This window comes from Salminus brasiliensis, chromosome 1, assembly GCF_030463535.1.
Source record: "Salminus brasiliensis chromosome 1, fSalBra1.hap2, whole genome shotgun sequence".
In the NCBI taxonomy this organism is placed as follows: domain Eukaryota; kingdom Metazoa; phylum Chordata; class Actinopteri; order Characiformes; family Bryconidae; genus Salminus; species Salminus brasiliensis.
In genome coordinates, this window is record NC_132878.1 from 46,940,455 (window position 1) to 46,955,832 (window position 15,378).

General features: G+C 38.0%; 1 protein-coding gene across 2 annotated transcripts in view; it reads right to left on the reverse strand.

Annotated features, from left to right (window-relative positions):
- Positions 1-14,974, reverse strand: part of disp1 (dispatched homolog 1 (Drosophila)) — a 31,674-nt gene extending 16,700 nt beyond the window's left edge. Inside the window, exons 1-2 of one of the 2 annotated variants that reach the window (XM_072680161.1) lie at positions 14,957-14,974; positions 14,699-14,780 (exon numbers count right to left, since the gene is read on the reverse strand). The gene's annotated coding sequence lies outside the window, so the exon portion shown is untranslated. Of the gene's footprint in view, positions 1-14,698; positions 14,818-14,956 lie in introns of those variants that run through there. The other variant, XM_072680152.1, reaches the window with a different exon arrangement.
- Positions 14,975-15,378: the final 404 nt, after the last annotated feature.

The window sequence follows — 15,378 nt, forward strand, 5'->3', positions numbered from 1 at the left end:
CATATTTGCGATATTTTTGGCCCTGACCCCACTGGCCCCTGCTGAGTTTTATTCTGGGTCAGGGTCTAAGGCATGATCAAAACACAAAAACAGAACGGCACATAACATATTAGCATACTGGTTAATTCCTATGATCCACTGATATGAGTAATTTTCAAAATATCATGAGTTAAATTTAAGATAGATGTGAATTTCCCCCTCATAGAAAGAACTGCCCAAAGTGGGACCAAAACAACATTATTCTATCAATATATCAAGAAGGATATGCATATGTAAGCTATCCATCGCCAAAATGAGCATCTACAAAATTGTTGATTTACATAAAGCTGGAAAGGGTTACAAAGTGATTTCTAAAACTTTAGAAATTCACCAGTCTACAGTGAGGCAAACAATTTACAAATGGAGACAATTTAGGACTGTGGCTAGTGCCAAAATGACCCCAAGAGCACAACCCAGAGTGACAGCCAAAGATGTTAAGGCGTCATTAGTCATTGGTACCTGTGTATGAGCCTACAGTCTGTAAAAACCTTGAATAAGCAGGGTGTCTATAGTAGGACACCACAAAGGAAGCCGCTGCTTCCTAAAAAGAACACAGACACTCCATAACAGTAATGGCAAAATGTTTTGTGGACAAATGAAACTAAGACTAAACTATTTGGAAAGAATAATGCTACATCTGGCTTGAAAGGTACTGCACATTACCATAAAAAATACCATCCCAACCACAAAGTATAGCGGAGGCAACATCATGATTTGGGTCAGCTTACAATCACTGAAGGGAAGATGAACTCCCAAGTGTATTCAAAAATTCTACAGGATAACGTGAGAGTGTCTGTACGTCAGCTGAGACTCAGTAGAAGGTGGGTGATGCTTTGGTTTTGGGTCATTGTCCTGTTGCAAGCCCACAACAGAATGGCTAACAGAAACTAGCCAGAAACATGTTTGTCAGTCTGCAAACAGTTTCATACTGGTCAATTGTGAATCTTTAGTGCATCTGTTTAGTTACTGTGCATAAAAAGACATACTGTGCATAATGTTAAAAAAATTAAATGTTAATCTAGATCATTGCCATCTAATCAGACTCAGTTTTTTTAAACTAAAAAAAAAAAGACACAGCCTTCCTATGTCATTAACCAATTTAACACCCCTGTTCTTGCATTGCTAGCCTTTGGTAACTACCCATCAAAAAATTACACTTGTCAAAAACAACAATTTTATCATCAAGCAAGATAAAATAATTATTAGAATTAAGCAGTTATATTGACAAAAAAGACCTAGCTTACCTCTTTACACTGCACCATCTTAATGGATAAAAGATTTGTGACAAGTGAGCGTGCGTCTTAGTAAGCATGTTCTCAGATGGGTGTGTTTTAGTGAGTGCATCTTGTAGTGGGTGTCTTGTAGTAGAGATCTTGTAGTCTGTTTATGAGTATTTTTGGTCCAGTGTTGAATCTTATGCTCAAATTTGAAGGATTTTGTCTTCTCTCAGAAAACTGCATAAGATGAAGCCACTTCACAAAAAAAAGACCATTAAATAAAACACTGATTCTATCTTTTAGTCAGCACAACATGGACATCAAAGAAAATGTTTATTCAGAAAATGTATTCTTTCAGCCAGTGAAAAGGGAGCCACACTGAAATAAGTTATCCAGATAATAGCCAGATAGCTACAGACAGCTAACTTTAATGTTTAGTTTGTCCTTCTCTTCATCTGAGGCCAGTTAAGTAATCTATCTATCTGCAAGAAGATCATTGGCTTCCTTCTGTATTTGCCTGTTAGTCAAAAAAACATCAACAAATAATATAAATAAATTTTATTATATATATATTTATATAAATTTTTATTTGCATTTTACTTTTACTTTCTACATTTCACAAGAAACATTCTCAAAACAGACATGTCACTATAAAACACAGTTTTTAAAGGCAGCTAATCGCATGCACGCTGCTGTGGTGAATCTGAATCTGTTAAAGCTTTAGTTCGTGTGAAAAACTGAGCTGAGATTCGGTTCTGTTCCATTAAATGGAGTTTGGCAAATCTGATAGCCAGGTAAAACTATGATGTTTAAATGTACTGTTTTCCTGTTACACTCTGTCTACTCAATGGCATCTATACATGGCTCAAAACAGGGTCTTAAACAATCCTTTACTCGTTAAAAGATAAGGCTTAGTAAGGTCAGGTGTGATGACATAATGGAAATAGAACGACAATGGGAAAAGCAGGTATAATTATAGGACACTTTATAACAAGCTTTTCCTAAGAGCTGGGTAAGCAGACATGCTTTTTAAACACAGCAGAGAAAAAATGGAATTTGGCAGGAATAAAAGTGAGAAAGAAAAATGAAACACGTTCATTAGTAACTGTGGCTGTACTCTTGGTTCAATTAAAAGACTAGTTTTTAAACAAAAGTGACTGACCAGTTTTATCTGACGTTTGAGGCAAACATCAAGTTGAACAGCCGGACACTTTCCCTAAGAAATGTGGCTGTGTCATCATGATGCTGTTTATAATCAACTGCCTGGATGTAGAACACAACTAACTGAACACCAGGATACTACACCCACTCTTCATTCGGCAGGTCTGCCTTGTCTCCACTGTGTGGACCATAAGAGCACAAACCATGATTCATTCTGTGATGTTAGCCATGCATTAAAAACAACAATACAAAAAGAAATATTTGAGAGTCAACCAAAAAAAAAAATCTAGAACAAGCTAGCTGAGTATCTTCATCAACACCAGATGCATTATAAAAACATTTTGTATTGACCATAGTGGGTACCAGAACCATAACATCACTATAGCAAATGCTCTTCTTCATTTTGCAGTGACCAACAAGATAGTACATACATACAGTACTGAGCAGGGGCACACTCAAATGGGTCATTAAGAGGAGATCACGACATTTCTAAAACATTTAGGAAGAAGGCGAAAAAAGAATCAAGACATTTATGTCCCGTTGAATGAAACTGCAGATTTACCTTCGTCCAGTAATAAGTGGTGGAGATGCCACTATACATGAGCAATAAGATAAAACATGAGGTACCATGTAGTACAAGCTTCAACACTCCAGTCCACTAAACACCACTTGTCACACAGTCAAGAATCAGAAATATAGATATAATTATCTCTTTTTATCTCTAATTATCTCATAATTATCTCTTATCTTATACAGAAATAATAAATTTGTACTCTAGTATTAGCTGTGAGCACAATCAAAATGTTTGAGTTTAATAAACGGGAAACTTCTTTTGTTTTGTTTATCTGGCTCATAGTTCATGAAAACCAGAAACCCTCAAATTATGGAATATTGCATAAGATTAAACAGAAAATAGATAAAATAAATATTTACCTTCTCTATGTGCTGTATTGTTTATCAGTGTGATAAACAAAAAGAAACGTAAAAAAATACACAAATAAAATGCAGCTCAATCGACCTTTGTCAAACTGTCATAGGATTTTAACCATATAATTAAGTACTTATTTGATCAATGTGTTGATGCCACAAATGGTAAATAAATAAATAAAATAATCTTTTGATTATTTACCTTCAGGATGTGCAGATTATGTCAAGACTTGATCTAATTAGATTTTTGTTTGAAAAATGCATTTTAACAGGCCAAAGTGGGGAAAAAGCATTTTTTTAAATACATGTGATTGCATAATTGTAAGGAAAGGGGTTGTGCACCACATAAAAAGGTAGCTTGGTCCATGTGTCCCAGTAAAATGTGTAATTAGATATATTTGATTTTCTTCTATTGAACCCCCTAGTTTTTGAAAGGTTACTGATGAATAGAATACATAACTCATTCAAGTCCCATTCTGATTGGTAAATGTTTGTCCTGTCAAATTCATGCTTAAATTAGATTCTCTTTGGACGACCCATTATAGAATAGGACAGAGATGTTGCACGTAAAATGTCAGCTTGATATATGGTTATATATATATATGGTAAACCATATATTCAGCCTTGGCCCCTGCCGAACTTGACAGACCATCATGTCCTAAATAAGTTTGTAAAGCATGGTTGCAATGGGTGTTCAAACGTTATAGCTGTTGGAGTAAATGGGACCCTGATCCAAAAGTACTGATTTGCATATGGTAGCCATACGGTTTACTAATGTCCAATGTAATCATTATTAATGTACAAACTGAGTATTTTGATAGCAATGTGAGGTTCAGTGAAAAAAAAATCCGACAACTAATTTGCAAAAACACAAATGAGCAAAAATCCAATTAGGCAAAGGTTAACAGTCCAATTTGCAAATTTGTTTGGATACACCCAAGGAATAAGCAAAAAAATTGTTTTGTCGCTAGCTACAGTGATTTAAGACTCATGAGGTAAAGAACATTTTGATCTCTCACAAACACACAAACACACAAACACCTTATCCAGTCCCTGTAGAAAAGTACGGCCAAAAGAATAGGACTTACTGGAGCCTATAAACCTACTGGCACCATGCCTAATGCCAGGCATGGGCAAAAGAGGTATAAACTCCACACAGCATTGAGCTGAAGAGCAGTGGAACCATATTCTCTGGAATTATGTGATCATCCAACATCCTGACTTTACATTAATGCTCTTGTCGCCGAATGCAATCTTGACAGCAACGATCCTTGGAAAGCCTGTTAAAGAATAGGAGATGTTGCATAAAACAGTTCCATTTACACATATTGTGTACTTCTTGGTCCTGGTCTATAGCTCCACCCTGCCCCAAACTTCACATTCCTGCAGCCCAGAAGTAGCTACCTCCTCCTCCCCCTCTAACTCCACACAGACTTCTTAAGATAAGATAAGATACTTTTATTGTCATTGCACAATGTAAGGATCAAAGGTTTAAATGTTGCATGTACACAAGCTACACATAACGTGGCTTGAGTCTCAGGAATACAGACGCCTCATTGGGCTAATATGAGTCTATATTCACAGGCATCAAGTCTGCTTGAATTTTGGTTATATTTCAAAGAAATATTTAACTGTGCATTACTTGTGTGCCAGACGTATCCTGTTTAGGAGGTGCAGGCAGTGCTACAGCAGTTGCAATTTAACATAAGTGAGCATAACATAAGTGAGCGTGACATACGGCATGTATTGACCATGCAGGGTGCCCAAACTTTTTCTTCAGTCCCCTTTCACAAAATATACCAATTCTCACATAATTCCACTTTGTTATTTCTTCAAACTATGTTTTTTTTTTTAGTGCCACTGTGACTTTCTGAATAGGACTTACTGTGCTACAGATTTTGCATGGCATAGGGTGGTTACTGTTTGATGACAATTACACCCAGATTCATTAATATATATTTTTTAAAATGTTCAAATTGTATGTATATTAATTTTGCTCAATGTACTCAATGCTTTAGACTCCCTCACTCCAGAATTTTAGGAAGTGCAACTGTGTTGCAAAATGATATCGTAAAAAAGGGTTCACAATACTTCTAGGGTGGAAACTTTATATAAAGACCTGGGTATAAACTGGTGTCTTTAAACTAGGACGGAACACAAACACTGAGTGATCGCAGAATATCAACCTCTGCCCACATCTCTAGCCTCCAGTCCCTTTTTCCTGGCACAAGAAATCAATGACACAACAAAGTCTGCAGCAAAGTGAAACCCAAGCAACTGCAAAAATTATTTTCAGACATCGCAAGACACAAAAAAATTTAAATGTAGTCATAAGTCATAGAGAAGGCCAGCTAGAGTATCATAGTTATTGGAGAACTAGAGAACTTAGTTATTGGAGTTATTGGAGAACTTGCCAGGTCAATAAGAGCAGCCACTATAAATAAAATAATCAATAATAATGGCAGACTTAGCCCTTTAGGCGTGAGGGATGCACATAGGAACCCACAGGGCAAAGGGAGGCTCACAGTTAGGAAAGGAAACCCAAGCTTGTACCACCAGCTGTACTGACTGACTGTTTTGCGCGGTCACAAAACGGACCCTTCCATAATTAGGTAAGTAAGAATATATACTATATGATTAATACATCTATTAGCTGTGTATTCTAAAGCTTAAAGGTATATTTGAACTATTAGTCTATTCTAACTAGCTGAGGGTTTTCTTGGGTAAATAGCAAAGCACTTTTGTAAGTCGCTCTGGATAAGAGCATCTGCTAAATGCCTTAAATGTAAATGTAAATGTATTCACATGTATTGACCTGCTCTAGTTAAGAATGTGCACACAACAGTAACAGCTACTGATTATTATTGATCTTGCTATTATTGATATTGTGATTGTCCCTATTAACATAATGTGATGCTGATGAGGAAAAATCATCACCTATTCACAAACCAATATGTTGTATAAGTCAATAAAAACAATGTTAGTTACAAGACAAGACAAGCATATTAATCATTAATATGGATAGATGGAATTTGGCTTCCGCCTTTAACCCATCCGCCTTTTACACACTAGGGAAACACACACAGTGACTGTGAGGACAAATGTCCAGAGCAGTGGGCAGCCACTGCTGAGGCGCCTGGGGAGCAGAGGGGGTCAAGGGCTTTGCTCAAGTGCTCCACAGTGTCAGCTTGCCGAGCCTGGATATCGAACACACAACCCTGCTCTAACCGCTGAGTCACCACTGCCGGAGAAAGAGGACATAAATAGATAAACATATCAGTCTCTCCTGCAGTTTAACACTAGTAAGTTATATTGAATATAAATAGATATCAATAATTGTTGTATCTGTTAAACATACTCTGGACAAAACTGAAACTGTATGTGACCAAGGGTTAGGCACAGTGGTAAGTACAGTGTGTGCAGAATTATTAGGCAAGTTGTATTTGAGAGGATTCTTTTTATTATTGAACAACAACTATGTTCTCAATCAACCCAAAAGACTCATAAATATCAAAGCTTAATATTTTGGGAAATTGGAGTGGGTTTTTTAGATATCTTAGGAGGATATCTGTTTGTGCAGGTAACTATTACTGTGCAGAATAATTAGGCAACTTAATAAAAAACAAATATATACCCATCTCACTTGTTTATATTCACCAGGTAAACCAATATAACACAAAATTTCTGACATTCAAAAACAAAACCAAAAACAAATCAGTGACCAATACAGCCACCTTTCTTTACAATGACACTCAAAAGCCTTCCATCCATAGATTCTGTCAGTTGCTTGATTAGTTTACGATCAACATTGCGTGCAGCAGACACCACAGCCTCCCAGACACTGTTCAGAGAGGTGTACTGTTTTCCCTCCCTGCAGATCTCACATTTCATGAGGGACCACAGGTTCTCTATGGGGTTCAGATCAGGTGAACAAGGGGGCCAGGTCATCATTTTTTCTTCTTTTAGACCCCTTACTGGCCAGCTACGCTGTGGAGTATTTGGATGCATGTAATGGAGCATTGTCCTGCATGGAAATCATGTTTTTCTTGAACAATACAGACTTCTTTCTGTACCACTGCTTGAAGAAGGTGTCTTCCAGAAACTGGCAGTAGGTCTGGGAGTTGAGCTTCACTCCATCCTCAACACGAAAAGGTCCCACAAGTTCATCTTTGATGATACCAGCCCATACCAGTACCACACCTCCACCTTGCTGGCGTCTGAGTCGGAGTGGAGCTCTCTGCCCTTTACTGATCCAGCCTCGGGCCCATCCATCTGGCCCATCAAGAGTCACTCGCATTTCATCAGTCCATAAAACCTTTTTTTTCAGCCTTCCTTACCATGGCCATGTCCCTGAGTATCGCACACCTTGTGCTTTTTGATACTCCAGTAACGTTGCAGCTCTGAAATATGGCTAAACTGGTGGCAAATGGCATCTTGGCAGCTTCACGCTTGATTTTACTCAATTCATGGGCAGTTATTTTGCGCCTTTTTTTTTCCAACATGTTTCTTGCGACCCTGTTGGCTATTTGCCATGAAACGCTTGATGGTTCGGTGATCACGCTTCAAAAGTTTGGCAATTTCAAGACTTCTGCAACCCTCTGCAAGACATCTCACAATTTTTGACTTTTCAGAGTCCATCAAATCTCTCTTCTGACCCATTTTGACAAAGGAAAATAAGTTGCCTAATAATTAAGCACACCTTATATAGGGTGTTGATGTCATTAGACCACACCCCTTCTCATTACAGAGATGCACATCACCTGATTTACTTGATTGGTAGTTGGCTTTCAAGCCTATAGAGCTTGGAGTAGGACAACATGTATAAAAAGGATGATGTGATCAAAATACTCATTTGCCTAATAATTCTGCACACAGTGCATGTTAAATATTTATATAAGCAGGGTGTGGAGACTAATAGGGCTTTGGAATTTGCAAGACTTAATCATGGATATTTACACCACGCTATGTCTGTAAAGCCACTAGAATTATGGACAACCCCACCCATCCCTCACACAGACTCTTCTCGCTGCTGCTATCTGGCAGACAGTCCCAGAGCATCCGAACCATCATTGTTAATAAGTCACGTCACCATGGTTAACGAAATACATCAAAAAAAGAACTCAGATCAGCCAAAGACATCAGGATGAGCTCTAAAGTGTAGGGATCCAAGAAATTATGGGCTGAAACCAAGGCCTAAAAAAAATGCATTTATGGCTGGACAACACCTATAAAAGAATACAAGCATTACAACTTCATCAAAGGCAGAAGCAGATAAAAAATTACAGATGCAAACAAAATGGTATTATTTAGCAGAGGCAGAGACCATCTTTCCACAGTTTCATTTGACAGAGATGCATGCTGGCTGCATGCCAAGAGGGGTTGTGTCACAATCCCTCCCCTCTCAGCTTGCTCTACCTTTCTGTGAAACAAGTTGTGCCGATAAAACTGCATGTTATCTACCCCTCCCTTCATTAGTGTGGTAAAGACAAAATAATTAAAAACTATGGAAAAAGGCAGCAAGTTTTAATCAAGACAGAATAGACAAAGGTTTCTGCCTTGGCAAAACAGGTTCTTTCAGAAACAGCTGGAAGGAGGAGGAAAAATAAAAAACTAAAATTCTTATTTCCAACTACAGAACTAAATAAACTCTGTCTGTTGGGATAGGAATTACCAAAAATATGGGAAACAATTTGGTACCTGCTGTGCTGGGTAAGTGGATTAGAGTCAAAGAAGAAAGTGAGGTCTTGGGTGCTCTCTGGGGTATTAGAACTCTTTTGTAAATTAATCCACTCTTCTGCCTGGCAACACTGAAATGTGCGAATGCATGCTTATCCTGCACTTTGTGCAATTCCATTGCTCAGTGATCAATTGACTGTTGTGACTTTAGGTCACAAAGGTGGGAATGATGGCGATGTTTCTTGACTGACTATGTCTCTGATGATTTATTGATTATGCGTCTTACTGATTATGTTTTAAAGAGAGTGGGATGAAAAGTTTAAAATGTACTGCTTCAGGCCTTCTCTCGCTCACTCTGTGTGAATCTTATGCCCTAACCTTGAATCTGTTTAGGATGTTTAGGAGGGAGACAGAGAAATGCCTACTGATTTAGGCTGGAAAAAAGATTGGTTTATTCATTATACAAAACTGTATGGTTTGCAAACAATGGTGGGTACTGCGGTTTGGTTATTCATGTTAATGAGTAGTCACTCATTTGAGACAGGGGTTAATGCAAACCAATGAGCTCATATACGAAGAAGGGTGAGATCATGAGTTTTGTGTAAGACTGCATAAAACTGGAGAACATGCTAGAAAAGTGGGATGGGCAAGAGAAAGTTAAGTAAAAGGTATATGTGAGCTGAAAAACATTTTGTGGTGTCTGTAGCAACTCTTTTAATTGTGTTTGCCTTATTCAGCAAAAAAAAGGAAACAAACTAATAAAAATGATGGTTAGGTTGTTCCAAGTATAAAATGCAACACAAACTGTAACGCTAAACATAGTGAGAAAACCGTGTAGTCACCAGTATTCTATTGCTGCTCACTGTTGACTACCTCAAACATGTCCCAAGCTCAGCACCGTCGCTGATTAGCTCTTAAAGTGACAGTGCTTGGTGCAGCACAATAAGAGAGATATGGAAATCAAATGTTCTTTGCAAACAGTATTGGGGAGATGAAAATCAGCACAATGATCTAAGACTGGTGGTGAACACCTGGCTCATCTGGCAGTGGGGGACTTGAGTCTTGCTTGACTAACACTCATCCTTAACTTAACATTAGTTAAAGCTGAGTCTATGTGAGGTTTTAGCTGGTCTGACCATTCACCAGTCACGTGAACACGCCAGCTTTCATGTTTGAGCAAGATAAAAGTGCAGAAAAAAGAAGAAAATAAATAAATAAAAATAGTAAGTTTTGTTATCTGTGACATTATATTCAATATTTCCTTTAGCATTAATAACTCTTAATGCACTCTGGTCCACATTCAATACAATGTTTAATATATTTTCATGTTCATAGATTTCTAAATTGACATTCCATATTGAAGTGGTGTTGCAGAATATGTACTTATTATGATATTACAAAACCTAGATGGCGATTGGCTCAAAACATACAACAAAACTACTCTATTAGTTCTACAACTACAAAGTTGATGTTAATTGCTTCTGTAGAGATTTTTGGTTAAAAGTTAAAAGAGTGTTTTGGCCACATTGTTCAGACACTTCCTGTCTAAATACTACTGAACCTATCCAAGAGCTGTATAGTCAAGTCAAGTCAGATTTATTTGTATAGCGCTTTTTACAACTGTTGTCGTCACAAAGCAGCTTTACATAATTAGTTCTTAGTATACAATCCTATGTATTATCAACAAGACGGACAAAGTCGGAAGAGTCAACATCTCAAATTTTATTATTATTATTATTATTATTACTACTACACAACAGGTGCAATAATAAAAACGAACTTTGGACCAAAATGTGGGATGGCAAATTTTGCCCAAAAATAAATCCAATACGTTTGTCCATAAACATTTGGCCGAAATGTGGGCCGCCAAAACTTTTGCCCAAATGTTTGCTAAGGGGTTGCTATGGTATAGACATTGGTTACTACGGTGTTGCTAGGAGGTTACTATGCAAATGGCTTGGCTGACACAGTGGTTGCTAACCACAGACAGCTGGTCCAGTTTTGCTAATAAAGCTGTGTCCATAAAGTTTTCGCAACAATGTAGGGTGCCAAAACGTTTGCCAGCGCAGAGCCACGCTCATTCTATCAGCTGGTGTGCGAGAAAGGTGCCCATTGTGACAATCAGTGTGATCTTTCTGCGCATTCGGCAAATCATTTCTATGGGGGAAATTTGTGTCAATTTCACCAATAAAAAACAACAACAAAAAAAATAAAATCATGCAAATCAAAATCTATGCAATAAATTCTATGATTTTTTGCCTAATTTAGCTACAAAAGTATGTTGTGTAGAGAAGTTTGAATTGTGGTTAAACTGTTACAGACACATTTAAATGCATTCATATTGGCGTGTTTTGTTTGGGTGATTACTGTCCAAATACTACTGGTGCTATCTAAAAGCTAAATACAAGCAGGTAAGCCCTATTCAAAGTTGGAACAGAGTTAATATCTTGAAAATTGCAGCCAGAGTTAACTAGACAAAAACAAACAAACAGGTGAATTGCACTTTTGGTGTTAGTGTTATTGCAGCTCCGCACTTGTTGGTTGCTACGGTTTTGCTTAGAGCTGGGCAATATGATGATATTTTATCATATCATGATAAGCAATATGCTTTTCTAACCATATCGAGGATATTGTTAGTGCTTAACAGAAGAAACTAAGTACAAATACTTTGTTACCTTACTTAGAAATTTTGGTTATCTGTACTGCAATAATTATTTTTCAGCTGACTTTTTACTTCTACTCCTTACATTTTCCTTACATGTCCGTGGCAAGAGACTCAAAAGAACTCGAGTGAAATGTCCCAACTAAGCACCACATTTACATTCCAATAAAGGTTACTGATCACATGCCTCTGAAGTTCTCATCATATTTAGTACCGTACTAAATAAATGGGGTATTGCGCTGCAGAGCCTCCCGATAGCCGATCTGGCTCAAATGTGGCACTCAACATCATACCATCATTACATGTACGTGTGTAAATGTTTGTGTTGATATTATCTAGGTTTCTGGTTATTTATGTGATTACATCTAAGCCTCCTGATGGCCAATTTGGCTTGAAGGCAACACCATAGTCCTTCACATGTATGTATGCCTAAGACTTAAGATCCCGGACTACTGTCCATTTAGGTTTGAAAAGCAAGGCCTCTGGTTACATATAAAGTAGGTAAATGGACTGTAGACTCCTGGCAGCCCATCTGGCTAACATTTTTGCATCATATTGCACTGTCATTGCATTGGCATTGGCAGTCAATAACAAACTGTCATTGCATGTGTGTGTGTTAATAAAAAGAAACATTTTGACAAAAACAAAAGCAATAGAATAGAGAGGAATGTGGGATGATGCCAAAGCCTTGTCCCAAAAGCTCATCCAATACATTTGGCTAGTAGAGCTCTGGCCAAAATCTCATCCAGTATGTTTGGGTAACAGAGCTGTGTCTACAACCCTGGCTAAAATGTGGGGTGCAAAAACTTTTGACCAAATCATCATCTGCACAGAAACTTTTGGCCATAATGTGGGATGCTAGTTTTGAGTGTATAGACTTTTAAATCAAATCAATTTATATAGCGATAACTGGCGTTGCCATAAATCCGCTTTACCGGAATCAGTAATAGAACAGATCAACAAAACATAAAAACCCCAAAACTCTCTGGTGAGCAAGCCAAACACGACAGTGGGAGGAAAAAATCAGAATTGGAGGAACCAAGACTCCGATGGGGAAAACAACCCCCTGGTTAAAACTATTTATAAATTACTGATAAAAGGGGTCTTGCATGCGTTCTCTTAGCTGGTGTGTGAAAACTGCCTTTGTGACATTATTTCTGAACATTCTGTACACACACTGCATCTACATTTAAGAAAAAGTCGGTTCGGTGCCAAATTACACTGCGGATTCTATTACTGTCCCAAATTTGGAGGTTTTAGCTCAAAAGATGTGACCTACAGGGACATGTGAAATTGTTCTATTCATTCCCTATGGGAAGTATACATTTTCTGCTGAAGATTCAGAATTTGTAAGTCGGATTGCATCAAAAAGCACAAGCACACTATTCAGGTTTAGGATCTAGAGATCTACAATCATGCTGAAAACAAATAGGTGTCTACTGGCACAGACAGTCCTGAAGACCAAAGGAAAGAAGGGTTGCCACATGCGTTCTCTCTCAGCTAGTGTGAGCGAGCTGCCCATTTTGACATTTCTGAACATCTCGCCACTTATTCCTATGAAGAAAAATAAACTGGAATTTTAAGAAAAACGTAAGGAAAAAGTCATTTTCTGTCTGATGGCCTCCAAGCCAACTCAACAACAAGAATAAGAAGAAATAGAACAGTAGGTTTTCCAACAAATGGCAGACACATCAACACACCCCTGCTGGGGTAATTTAAATAGAATGGGACACCCTACAGCCTTGCACATCTAAGCAGGCATGCACAAACAAGGGGTGCAAGAGTGTTATGGGACAGGGCCTCTGTTTGAAATTCCCACAATTTGGAATGAAAAGTTCGACAGTCACATAGTTGCAGTGTGCACATCTGGTAATGCAAGGTATGTGTTGTGAACCGAGGTCCAGAATCCAGCATAGTATAGTGTTTGTTATGCTCCAACATACCACCTGGCATTTAACAGATCAGTGGGGGGGACAAAACAAACAAACAAACAAAAAAAACCCACAAACCTGTGGAGGAATTTCCCCAACCACTGTGTATACCAGTGTCAGAATAGACCCAAATTTGGGGTCTATTCTAACAATTTATTAAAGCAATAAAATTGCTTTATTCATTGATCACTGATTTCGACTGAACATCACAGCTGCATTGTGTTTTTGCCATTCCACATTACTAATGGATTGCAAGGGACAAATGTAGAAGTTAGGAATGATTTAGAGTAACTTAATTGATGATGACAACATAGGCACTTGCCTTAATGTAGACTAGATTACACAAGGGGTCACTACTCCAAAGTGAAAACACAGAAAAGATCACATTATAAAGTGGACGTATACCAGGACATCCAAGAACGAGCCAAACCAGCAAACTCAATTTGTCTATCTGATAACCCGGAATTTCACATTAAACGTTAAAATTAAACACATGCAACATTTAAACAACTAAGCTAACAGCAATGACTTCTACATAATTACAGCATACCGTGGCCAAGGGGAGTGCTGGGGAAATGGCAGACAGATTTGTAGACTGACAACCATTCTAAGTATTCCTGCATAACAATGATTACTTTAAGCTCTCACAACAAAAGCTAGCTAGCTAACAGTTTCACCCGGCTCAAAAAAAGCGTGCATTTTAAAATCGCCAAGAGGAGATAGCTAAGTAGTCTGTTGAATGCGCCTGGAGCAATTGCGTAGCTAGTTGCGTACGTGTAGTTCGTACTTCCAATGCAAAAATATTCGTCTTCATACCTTTTTAGCGAATATCAGGATACAGTAATTCACAAATGGCCTCATCCACGTGCGTCTAATTAACTAGCTAACGTTCGCCAAGTTTCTTACTAGCTAGTTATGCGCAACAGATTAATCTGAAGATGTTTATGCAGTTCCTGGAGGTATACAGTAGTTAGCTAATTCCTGCTCAACATGCGCAAAATGCGTTGCCTGAGTTAAAATCAGCGTTTCGAGACTGATCGAAAGCAACACAAAAGACAAAGAAGCTCTAGAGTAATAAATCTTACCTCAATAAGAATGTGAAAAGATCCAGTCAACCCTCTTTAGTTTTCGTGCGTCTCCTGACCAGGAGATCACCGAACCGTTGTGCTACTGGACAACATCAAGTTACATTACAGGAAGTAAGGGACGGTTCACACGAGGCAAACTACGCGGGTCTGCGCACATTATCTAGCTAAGTGTTTCGCCGAGACACAGTCATGACAAATATTAATGACCTCGCTGCATGTGCAGATCTTTAGAGTAAACCTTTCAGTGAAACCAACCTTTTCCAGAAAGAAACGCACAGCACTGTTTCACATTTGCAACTCTTCTACGTAGCTAGCTCTTCGTAGCTAGCTAGCTAGATGCTATCTCTACGTACTGGGCGGGTTCTTTTTTTTTTTATTTCAAAATTGTTTACAGAAATCCCCCATATGTGTTACTACATGTTGCAGTGTTGCAGTTTAAACCACGTTGAGTATAGTCATAGAAAGTTACGATAAAATATTTATATACTTATAAATAGTATCATTCCAATTTATATCATATCATTAACAGTATCATTTAGTTCGTCGAGTATTTTTTTTTTATTCCGTAGAAACATTTGTAGCATACGTAGTAACTTGTTTAACACATAGTACAACAGTCACCAAAAGTCACTGTTGCAAACAGTGCAGCCAGCCATTATTTTGCCCCTTAATAGGCA